Consider the following 10908-nt stretch of genomic DNA (forward strand, 5'->3'; position numbering starts at 1 on the left):
AGCCATCTCCACCAGTTACACCGTGTTATCGAGAGAGTGGGCAGTAGTACCAGCAGGGGCCAGAATGGTGGGGCCCGTGCTCCGTCCTCTGGTCTTGCAAGTCCAGCTGTAAAGGGGCACCAGGAAAGGCACTGGCCAACTCCAGTGGAGGCTGTGCAGAGCCGAGGGGGCCCTTGTCCTCCCGTTGCTGTGTGGGTGTGGCGGTGTGGGCAGAGGTGTCACTGCGCGGAGGTGTCACCCACCTGACTCCCTCATGCTCAAGGCTGTCTTAGGGCCAGCCAGGGCTGTCGAAGGAGCTGTAGCAGGTGGAAAGGTCCGTGAGCCTCCCGGGTGCACTGCCCACCTCGGGTCAGGAAGCCTAGCGGGGTCTGGCCGTGCTTCTCCCACGTTGCTTTACCTGGACTTTGGGGACCTCCATGGGGTTCTGCCATGTCTTTCCTAGCAGGATGTCCACCCCCAGAATGTCCTCAGGGACCAAGGAGGTGAGCACCAAATGAGGAGCTGGGGCGCCCTCCGCGTTCCCAAGTGCACCAATGGACACTGAGGGCCTGGCCCCACATCTGTCAGTGACCGCCAGGGCCCTGGGGAACATTCCGGGTTGCCAAGGACCTGTACCCTCAGTGCTGTTCTGGTCTCCCCCTCTTAGATGACCTGCAAACAGTGTTTCCACCTGAGTCCTCTGGTCACTCTTGGGGGCCCTCGCTCTGGGTGGGCCTCGGCCCCACCCTAGCCACGGGGAGTGAGGAGCCATCCTGAGTAGCTGGCAGTGCAGAGCCTGGATGCCCCTGCCCTCCCTCACGGAAGGCGGGAGCTGGGCTGCTGTTGGGTCAAGTTCCTTCCCCTGGTGACGCGACTGTCCCAGGGCGTTGGTGCCTGTTCCCTGTGGGCAGCTCAGGCCACGGCCCCTTCTCGCCTGCACCTCGTCCCATTTCTTTTCCTTTCCCCTCTGCCTGCCTTTCTTTTCTGAGAGGCTTTAGAACAAGTGGCGCCCTGTCCCCACCAGAGCAGCAGTGGCTCCCCCATCAGGGACATCCCATCCACCATTGGCCGAGAAGTGGGGGAAGCACCCTCAGGGGCACGTGTGACCATTTGCTTTTCTTCCCAGGTTTAAGATGGCCAAGTCGGGACCCCGGGACCCAGGGAGGAAAGGGCTGGCCACATGAGCCCTCCTGCCGCGCACCCGGGGCTTCCTCCAGGCTTCTCCACGGGCACCCGTCCTGGCGATCCCCCGGCCTGGCCCTGCCTCTGTCATGTCCACTGGGATCCAGTCTACAGGGGGAGCTTCCCTGGGCCTCACGTACAAGTGCTGGACGAGAGGTGACAATTGCTTATTTTTCCTGCTTTATTTCTGTCCAGAGAAATGCCCGTAGGCCCTTCATCCAGGCAGCCACATTCACAGGCCAGTTGTCACGTGCTCCTGTAGGATCTAGCAACTCCACAGCATCACAACCCTGAGCAGTGACCGTCCCTGAACCTCAGGCCCCTCCTGCCTCCCCACAGTTAATGCTGGAACAAAAAGGCAGGGCTCACAGTTGAGGTCCCTGTCCTCGTCTTTCTGATGCGGGTGTCCTCACTACCCTTCCCCAGGACCCCATCTCTGCATCGCAGTCTGAGCACGAGGGGACAGCTCTACGGGCCTCCTTCCCAGCCCTTGCCCCCCAGCCTCAGGGCTGCAAGCTGAGGTTCTGGCTGTGGAGGTGTGCTGAGGTGGACAGAGAGGTAGTAGAGAGACACGAGTCTCTTTCAAGTTGTGACTCTTCCAATTCCTTTACCCGATGGACATCAGTGGCTAGTGGAGCTGCCCACAGGGCTCTGCAGCGTGAGACGCCCTTCCTCCCACAGTGCAATAGATGGCATTCGGTGATCGGCTGTTTCAGGGAGTCCCAGGCTCAGTTAGGTGGCCACCCTGGGGCTTCCCCGCAGCCCCTCTGGCCACTCCCTCTGCCTCCTGGCTGGCTCAGCTGTACTCTGGAACTGCCCAGTCCTTGTGAGTGAGGACAGGCCCCAAGACGCCAAGAGATGGAAGACAGGTGCCAATCGGAGACTCTGCAGAGGGCGACCTCCTGGGGGCTGGCTGGCGGAAGGTAGCCCTGGGGGCAGAAGGACCAGCTGGATCCCCACAATTTGGTCAGAAAGAGGGGCACACTTATGGGCAAGGACAGAAGTGACCATCTTGGCTGAAATGCACCTGGCTTACCTTGAGGTGATATGGAAGTGTTGGGTGCGTCCCTGGAGCAGGGCCTGGCTTTGAGGTGCCACAGTCAACTCTGGTGCCTTTGTTTACACAGGTTTCCTGGGAGACTCTTCAGGAAAAATGGACTTGGACAACCCTGGAGTTAGAGACAACAGGGCTGCGGTCACTTCCCCACAAGTGGCCGTGGCCCTGGCCCTCGCTGCGTCTGGGGTGTGTCGGAGAAGGAGAAGCCTGGGACACTCTGTGTCCAGCAAGGGCTGGCCACACCTCCTGGCTGCTCTGCTTGGTGGACGGCCCCTGTCATCTCCAGGTTGCTGCAATGGCCCACGTGACCCAGGCTCTGTGGGCTGAGGCCTGGACGTGGCTCCTGGTCTCACCTTTGTGGATCTGTGGCTTTGAGGGAATGACCCATCCTCCCTGGGCCTCAGTCCACCACCTCCCATGGGACTGACAGTTCACAGCTCAGTTCCTGGGTAGAGCAGGTGCTGGCCCAGGACTTCCTTCCACACCCCTTCCTGAGGAGCCCTCCACTGTCTGTCCACCTGCCCTGGCCATCTAGAGCTACTGGACACCAACTGATGCTTGTCCAAACTCTGCCTGCAGAACCACTTAGTGGGAAATGTTCCTCTCAGACATTCTCGTGGACTGTGCTCTATGATTGCTGACTGGGACACACAGCCCGGTGCTCAACACGAGGAATCAGATGGAAAGGGGCTATCGGCCCTCATATTTCTCACATGGATTTGTCCCTGGTGTGCAGGACAGCTGCTTTCAGGTTGCGCCTGGCCTGAGTGACTCCATAGTGCGTAGGATAGCCGCTCTCAGGCTGCGCCTGCCCTAGTGACTCCATGGTGTGTAGGACAGCAGTCCTCAGGCTGCGCCTGCCCTGGTGACTCCATGGTGTGTAGAACAGCAGTCCTCAGGCTGCGCCTGCCCTAGTGACTCCATGGTGTGCAGAACAGCAGTCCTCAGGCTGTGCCTGCCCTAGTGACTCCATGGTGTGTGGAATAGCAGTCCTCAGGCTGTGCCTGCCCTAGTGACTCCATGGTGTGTAGGACAGCAGTCCTCAGGCTGTGCCTGCCCTGGTGACTCCATGGTGTGCAGAACAGCAGTCCTCAGGCTGTGCCTGCCCTAGTGACTCCATGGTGTGTAGGACAGCAGTCCTCAGGCTGTGCCTGCCCTAGTGACTCCATGGTGTGTGGAACAGCAGTCCTTAGGCTGTGCCTGCCCTAGTGACTCCATGGTGTGTAGAACAGCAGTCCTCAGGCTGTGCCTGCCCTGGTGACTCCATGGTGTGTAGGACAGCAGTCCTCAGGCTGTGCCTGCCCTGGTGACTCCATGGTGTGCAGAACAGCAGTCCTCAGGCTGTGCCTGCCCTAGTGACTCCATGGTGTGTAGAACAGCAGTCCTCAGGCTGTGCCTGCCCTAGTGACTCCATGGTGTGTAGAACAGCAGTCCTCAGGCTGTGTCTGCCCTGAGTGACTCCATGGTGTGTAGGACAGCAGTCCTCAGGCTGTGCCTGCCCTGAGTGACTCCATGGTGTGTAGAACAGCAGTCCTCAGGCTGTGCCTGCCCTAGTGACTCCATGGTGTGTAGAACAGCAGTCCTCAGGCTGTGTCTGCCCTGAGTGACTCCATGGTGTGTAGGACAGCAGTCCTCAGGCTGTGCCTGCCCTGAGTGACTCCATGGTGTGTAGAACAGCAGTCCTCAGGCTGTGCCTGCCCTAGTGACTCCATGGTGTGTAGAACAGCAGTCCTCAGGCTGTGCCTGCCCTGAGTGACTCCATGGTGTGTAGGACAGCAGTCCTCAGGCTGCGCCTGCCCTGGTGACTCCATGGTGTGTGGAACAGCAGTCCTCAGGCTGTGCCTGCCCTGGTGACTCCATGGTGTGCAGAACAGCAGTCCTCAGGCTGTGCCTGCCCTAGTGACTCCATGGTGTGTAGAACAGCAGTCCTCAGGCTGTGCCTGCCCTAGTGACTCCATGGTGTGTAGAACAGCAGTCCTCAGGCTGTGCCTGCCCTAGTGACTCCATGGTGTGTAGAACAGCAGTCCTCAGGCTGTGCCTGCCCTAGTGACTCCATGGTGTGTAGAACAGCAGTCCTCAGGCTGCGCCTGCCCTAGTGACTCCATGGTGTGTAGAACAGCAGTCCTCAGGCTGTGCCTGCCCTGGTGACTCCATGGTGTGTAGGACAGCAGTCCTCAGGCTGTGCCTGCCCTGGTGACTCCATGGTGTGTGGAACAGCAGTCCTCAGGCTGTGCCTGCCCTGAGTGACTCCATGGTGTGCAGAACAGCAGTCCTCAGGCTGTGCCTGCCCTGGTGACTCCATGGTGTGTAGAACAGCAGTCCTCAGGCTGTGCCTGCCCTGAGTGACTCCATGGTGTGTAGAACAGCAGTCCTCAGGCTGCGCCTGCCCTAGTGACTCCATGGTGTGTAGAACAGCAGTCCTCAGGCTGTGCCTGCCCTGGTGACTCCATGGTGTGTAGAACAGCAGTCCTCAGGCTGTGCCTGCCCTAGTGACTCCATGGTGTGTAGAACAGCAGTCCTCAGGCTGTGCCTGCCCTAGTGACTCCATGGTGTGCAGAACAGCAGTCCTCAGGCTGTGCCTGCCCTAGTGACTCCATGGTGTGTAGAACAGCAGTCCTCAGGCTGCGCCTGCCCTAGTGACTCCATGGTGTGTAGAACAGCAGTCCTCAGGCTGTGCCTGCCCTGGTGACTCCATGGTGTGTAGGACAGCAGTCCTCAGGCTGTGCCTGCCCTGGTGACTCCATGGTGTGTGGAACAGCAGTCCTCAGGCTGCGCCTGCCCTGGTGACTCCATGGTGTGTAGAACAGCAGTCCTCAGGCTGTGCCTGCCCTGGTGACTCCATGGTGTGTAGAACAGCAGTCCTCAGGCTGTGCCTGCCCTGAGTGACTCCATGGTGTGTAGAACAGCAGTCCTCAGGCTGCGCCTGCCCTGGTGACTCCATGGTGTGCAGAACAGCAGTCCTCAGGCTGTGCCTGCCCTAGTGACTCCATGGTGTGTAGAACAGCAGTCCTCAGGCTGTGCCTGCCCTAGTGACTCCATGGTGTGCAGAACAGCAGTCCTCAGGCTGTGCCTGCCCTGGTGACTCCATGGTGTGCAGAACAGCAGTCCTCAGGCTGTGCCTGCCCTAGTGACTCCATGGTGTGTGGAACAGCAGTCCTCAGGCTGCGCCTGCCCTGGTGACTCCATGGTGTGCAGAACAGCAGTCCTCAGGCTGTGCCTGCCCTGGTGACTCCATGGTGTGTAGAACAGCAGTCCTCAGGCTGTGCCTGCCCTAGTGACTCCATGGTGTGTAGAACAGCAGTCCTCAGGCTGTGCCTGCCCTGGTGACTCCATGGTGTGTGGAACAGCAGTCCTCAGGCTGTGCCTGCCCTGGTGACTCCATGGTGTGTAGAACAGCAGTCCTCAGGCTGTGCCTGCCCTAGTGACTCCATGGTGTGTAGAACAGCAGTCCTCAGGCTGTGCCTGCCCTAGTGACTCCATGGTGTGTAGAACAGCAGTCCTCAGGCTGTGCCTGCCCTAGTGACTCCATGGTGTGTAGAACAGCAGTCCTCAGGCTGCGCCTGCCCTAGTGACTCCATGGTGTGTGGAACAGCAGTCCTCAGGCTGCGCCTGCCCTAGTGACTCCATGGTGTGTAGAACAGCAGTCCTCAGGCTGTGCCTGCCCTGGTGACTCCATGGTGTGCAGAACAGCAGTCCTCAGGCTGTGCCTGCCCTAGTGACTCCATGGTGTGTAGAACAGCAGTCCTCAGGCTGTGCCTGCCCTGGTGACTCCATGGTGTGTGGAACAGCAGTCCTCAGGCTGTGCCTGCCCTAGTGACTCCATGGTGTGTAGAACAGCAGTCCTCAGGCTGCGCCTGCCCTAGTGACTCCATGGTGTGTAGAACAGCAGTCCTCAGGCTGTGCCTGCCCTGAGTGACTCCATGGTGTGTAGAACAGCAGTCCTCAGGCTGTGCCTGCCCTGGTGACTCCATGGTGTGTGGAACAGCAGTCCTCAGGCTGTGCCTGCCCTGAGTGACTCCATGGTGTGTAGAACAGCAGTCCTCAGGCTGTGCCTGCCCTGGTGACTCCATGGTGTGTGGAACAGCAGTCCTCAGGCTGTGCCTGCCCTGAGTGACTCCATGGTGTGCAGAACAGCAGTCCTCAGGCTGTGCCTGCCCTGGTGACTCCATGGTGTGTGGAACAGCAGTCCTCAGGCTGTGCCTGCCCTAGTGACTCCATGGTGTGTAGAACAGCAGTCCTCAGGCTGCGCCTGCCCTGGTGACTCCATGGTGTGTGGAACAGCAGTCCTCAGGCTGTGCCTGCCCTGAGTGACTCCATGGTGTGTAGAACAGCAGTCCTCAGGCTGCGCCTGCCCTGGTGACTCCATGGTGTGTAGGACAGCAGTCCTCAGGCTGTGCCTGCCCTGAGTGACTCCATGGTGTGTAGAACAGCAGTCCTCAGGCTGTGCCTGCCCTAGTGACTCCATGGTGTGTAGAACAGCAGTCCTCAGGCTGTGCCTGCCCTGGTGACTCCATGGTGTGCAGAACAGCAGTCCTCAGGCTGTGCCTGCCCTGGTGACTCCATGGTGTGTAGAACAGCAGTCCTCAGGCTGTGCCTGCCCTAGTGACTCCATGGTGTGTAGAACAGCAGTCCTCAGGCTGTGCCTGCCCTAGTGACTCCATGGTGTGTGGAACAGCAGTCCTCAGGCTGCGCCTGCCCTGGTGACTCCATGGTGTGTAGGACAGCAGTCCTCAGGCTGTGCCTGCCCTGGTGACTCCATGGTGTGCAGAACAGCAGTCCTCAGGCTGTGCCTGCCCTAGTGACTCCATGGTGTGTAGAACAGCAGTCCTCAGGCTGTGCCTGCCCTAGTGACTCCATGGTGTGTGGAACAGCAGTCCTCAGGCTGTGCCTGCCCTAGTGACTCCATGGTGTGTAGAACAGCAGTCCTCAGGCTGTGCCTGCCCTGGTGACTCCATGGTGTGTAGGACAGCAGTCCTCAGGCTGTGCCTGCCCTAGTGACTCCATGGTGTGCGGAACAGCAGTCCTCAGGCTGTGCCTGCCCTGAGTGACTCCATGGTGTGCAGAACAGCAGTCCTCAGGCTGCGCCTGCCCTGGTGACTCCATGGTGTGTAGAACAGCAGTCCTCAGGCTGTGCCTGCCCTGGTGACTCCATGGTGTGTAGGACAGCAGTCCTCAGGCTGTGCCTGCCCTAGTGACTCCATGGTGTGTAGAACAGCAGTCCTCAGGCTGTGCCTGCCCTAGTGACTCCATGGTGTGCAGAACAGCAGTCCTCAGGCTGTGCCTGCCCTAGTGACTCCATGGTGTGTAGAACAGCAGTCCTCAGGCTGTGCCTGCCCTAGTGACTCCATGGTGTGTAGAACAACAGTCCTCAGGCTGTGCCTGCCCTGGTGACTCCATGGTGTGTAGGACAGCAGTCCTTAGGCTGTGCCTGCCCTGAGTGACTCCATGGTGTGCAGAACAGCAGTCCTCAGGCTGCGCCTGCCCTGGTGACTCCATGGTGTGTAGGACAGCAGTCCTCAGGCTGCGCCTGCCCTAGTGACTCCATGGTGTGTAGGACAGCAGTCCTCAGGCTGTGCCTGCCCTGAGTGACTCCATGGTGTGTAGAACAGCAGTCCTCAGGCTGCGCCTGCCCTGGTGACTCCATGGTGTGTAGAACAGCAGTCCTCAGGCTGCGCCTGCCCTAGTGACTCCATGGTGTGTAGAACAGCAGTCCTCAGGCTGCTCCTGCCCTGGTGACTCCATGGTGTGTAGAACAGCAGTCCTCAGGCTGTGCCTGCCCTGGTGACTCCATGGTGTGCAGGACAGCACTCCTCAGGCTGTGCCTGCCCTAGTGACTCCATGGTGTGTAGAACAGCAGTCCTCAGGCTGTGCCTGCCCTGGTGACTCCATGGTGTGCAGAACAGCAGTCCTCAGGCTGTGCCTGCCCTAGTGACTCCATGGTGTGTAGAACAGCAGTCCTCAGGCTGTGCCTGCCCTAGTGACTCCATGGTGTGTAGAACAGCAGTCCTCAGGCTGTGCCTGCCCTAGTGACTCCATGGTGTGTAGGACAGCAGTCCTCAGGCTGCGCCTGCCCTAGTGACTCCATGGTGTGTAGAACAGCAGTCCTCAGGCTGTGCCTGCCCTGGTGACTCCATGGTGTGTAGGACAGCAGTCCTCAGGCTGTGCCTGCCCTGGTGACTCCATGGTGTGTGGAACAGCAGTCCTCAGGCTGCGCCTGCCCTGGTGACTCCATGGTGTGCAGAACAGCAGTCCTCAGGCTGTGCCTGTCCTAGTGACTCCATGGTGTGTAGAACAGCAGTCCTCAGGCTGAGCCTGCCCTAGTGACTCCATGGTGTGTAGGACAGCAGTCCTCAGGCTGCGCCTGCCCTAGTGACTCCATGGTGTGTAGAACAGCAGTCCTCAGGCTGCGCCTGCCCTGGTGACTCCATGGTGTGTGGAACAGCAGTCCTCAGGCTGCGCCTGCCCTGGTGACTCCATGGTGTGTGGAACAGCAGTCCTCAGGCTGCGCCTGCCCTGGTGACTCCATGGTGTGTAGGACAGCAGTCCTCAGGCTGTGCCTGCCCTGGTGACTCCATGGTGTGTAGAACAGCAGTCCTCAGGCTGTGCCTGCCCTAGTGACTCCATGGTGTGCAGGACAGCAGTCCTCAGGCTGTGCCTGCCCTGGTGACTCCATGGTGTGTGGAACAGCAGTCCTCAGGCTGTGCCTGCCCTAGTGACTCCATGGTGTGTAGAACAGCAGTCCTCAGGCTGTGCCTGCCCTGGTGACTCCATGGTGTGTAGGACAGCAGTCCTCAGGCTGTGCCTGCCCTGAGTGACTCCATGGTGTGCAGAACAGCAGTCCTCAGGCTGCGCCTGCCCTGGTGACTCCATGGTGTGTAGGACAGCAGTCCTCAGGCTGCGCCTGCCCTAGTGACTCCATGGTGTGTAGAACAGCAGTCCTCAGGCTGTGCCTGCCCTGGTGACTCCATGGTGTGCAGAACAGCAGTCCTCAGGCTGTGCCTGCCCTGAGTGACTCCATGGTGTGTAGAACAGCAGTCCTCAGGCTGTGCCTGCCCTGGTGACTCCATGGTGTGCAGAACAGCAGTCCTCAGGCTGTGCCTGCCCTAGTGACTCCATGGTGTGTAGAACAGCAGTCCTCAGGCTGTGCCTGCCCTGGTGACTCCATGGTGTGTAGAACAGCAGTCCTCAGGCTGTGCCTGCCCTGAGTGACTCCATGGTGTGTAGGACAGCAGTCCTCAGGCTGTGCCTGCCCTAGTGACTCCATGGTGTGTAGAACAGCAGTCCTCAGGCTGCGCCTGCCCTGGTGACTCCATGGTGTGTGGAACAGCAGTCCTCAGGCTGCGCCTGCCCTGGTGACTCCATGGTGTGTGGAACAGCAGTCCTCAGGCTGCGCCTGCCCTGGTGACTCCATGGTGTGTGGAACAGCAGTCCTCAGGCTGTGCCTGCCCTAGTGACTCCATGGTGTGTAGGACAGCAGTCCTCAGGCTGTGCCTGCCCTAGTGACTCCATGGTGTGTAGGACAGCAGTCCTCAGGCTGTGCCTGCCCTGGTGACTCCATGGTGTGTAGAACAGCAGTCCTCAGGCTGTGCCTGCCCTGGTGACTCCATGGTGTGTGGAACAGCAGTCCTCAGGCTGTGCCTGCCCTAGTGACTCCATGGTGTGCAGAACAGCAGTCCTCAGGCTGTGCCTGCCCTGGTGACTCCATGGTGTGCAGGACAGCAGTCCTCAGGCTGTGCCTGCCCTAGTGACTCCATGGTGTGTAGAACAGCAGTCCTCAGGCTGTGCCTGCCCTAGTGACTCCATGGTGTGTAGAACAGCAGTCCTCAGGCTGTGCCTGCCCTAGTGACTCCATGGTGTGTAGGACAGCAGTCCTCAGGCTGTGCCTGCCCTAGTGACTCCATGGTGTGTGGAACAGCAGTCCTCAGGCTGCGCCTGCCCTGGTGACTCCATGGTGTGTGGAACAGCAGTCCTCAGGCTGCGCCTGCCCTGGTGACTCCATGGTGTGTGGAACAGCAGTCCTCAGGCTGCGCCTGCCCTGGTGACTCCATGGTGTGTAGAACAGCAGTCCTCAGGCTGTGCCTGCCCTGAGTGACTCCATGGTGTGTAGAACAGCAGTCCTCAGGCTGTGCCTGCCCTAGTGACTCCATGGTGTGTGGAACAGCAGTCCTCAGGCTGCGCCTGCCCTAGTGACTCCATGGTGTGCAGGACAGCAGTCCTCAGGCTGTGCCTGCCCTAGTGACTCCATGGTGTGTAGAACAGCAGTCCTCAGGCTGTGCCTGCCCTGGTGACTCCATGGTGTGTGGAACAGCAGTCCTCAGGCTGTGCCTGCCCTGGTGACTCCATGGTGTGTAGGACAGCAGTCCTCAGGCTGTGCCTGCCCTAGTGACTCCATGGTGTGTAGGACAGCAGTCCTCAGGCTGTGCCTGCCCTAGTGACTCCATGGTGTGTGGAACAGCAGTCCTCAGGCTGCGCCTGCCCTAGTGACTCCATGGTGTGTGGAACAGCAGTCCTCAGGCTGCGCCTGCCCTGGTGACTCCATGGTGTGTGGAACAGCAGTCCTCAGGCTGTGCCTGCCCTAGTGACTCCATGGTGTGTAGGACAGCAGTCCTCAGGCTGCGCCTGCCCTAGTGACTCCATGGTGTGTAGGACAGCAGTCCTCAGGCTGTGCCTGCCCTAGTGACTCCATGGTG

General features: G+C 59.8%; 1 protein-coding gene and 1 long non-coding RNA gene across 2 annotated transcripts in view; one reads left to right on the forward strand and one right to left on the reverse strand.

Annotated features, from left to right (window-relative positions):
* Mrgprg (MAS related GPR family member G) overlaps positions 1 to 2347 on the reverse strand; it is a 9363-nt gene extending 7016 nt beyond the window's left edge. The window contains exon 1 of the mRNA XM_046444916.2: positions 1 to 2347. This exon is cut by the window's left edge and continues 1953 nt beyond it. The gene's annotated coding sequence lies outside the window, so the exon portion shown is untranslated.
* The window catches only part of LOC124092939 (uncharacterized), a 10154-nt gene extending 7009 nt beyond the window's left edge, over positions 1 to 3145 (forward strand). Inside the window, exons 2-3 of the long non-coding RNA XR_006851746.2 lie at positions 1106 to 1317; positions 2289 to 3145. This is a non-coding gene — a long non-coding RNA (uncharacterized LOC124092939). The remainder of the gene's footprint in view (positions 1 to 1105; positions 1318 to 2288) is intronic.
* The last annotated feature ends 7763 nt before the right edge of the window (positions 3146 to 10908 follow it).

This window comes from Marmota monax, unplaced genomic scaffold (assembly GCF_021218885.2).
Source record: "Marmota monax isolate L192 unplaced genomic scaffold, Marmota_monax_Labrador192_F-V1.1 WCK01_AAM20220418_F8-fsc00038, whole genome shotgun sequence".
Classification (NCBI taxonomy): Eukaryota; Metazoa; Chordata; class Mammalia; order Rodentia; family Sciuridae; genus Marmota; species Marmota monax.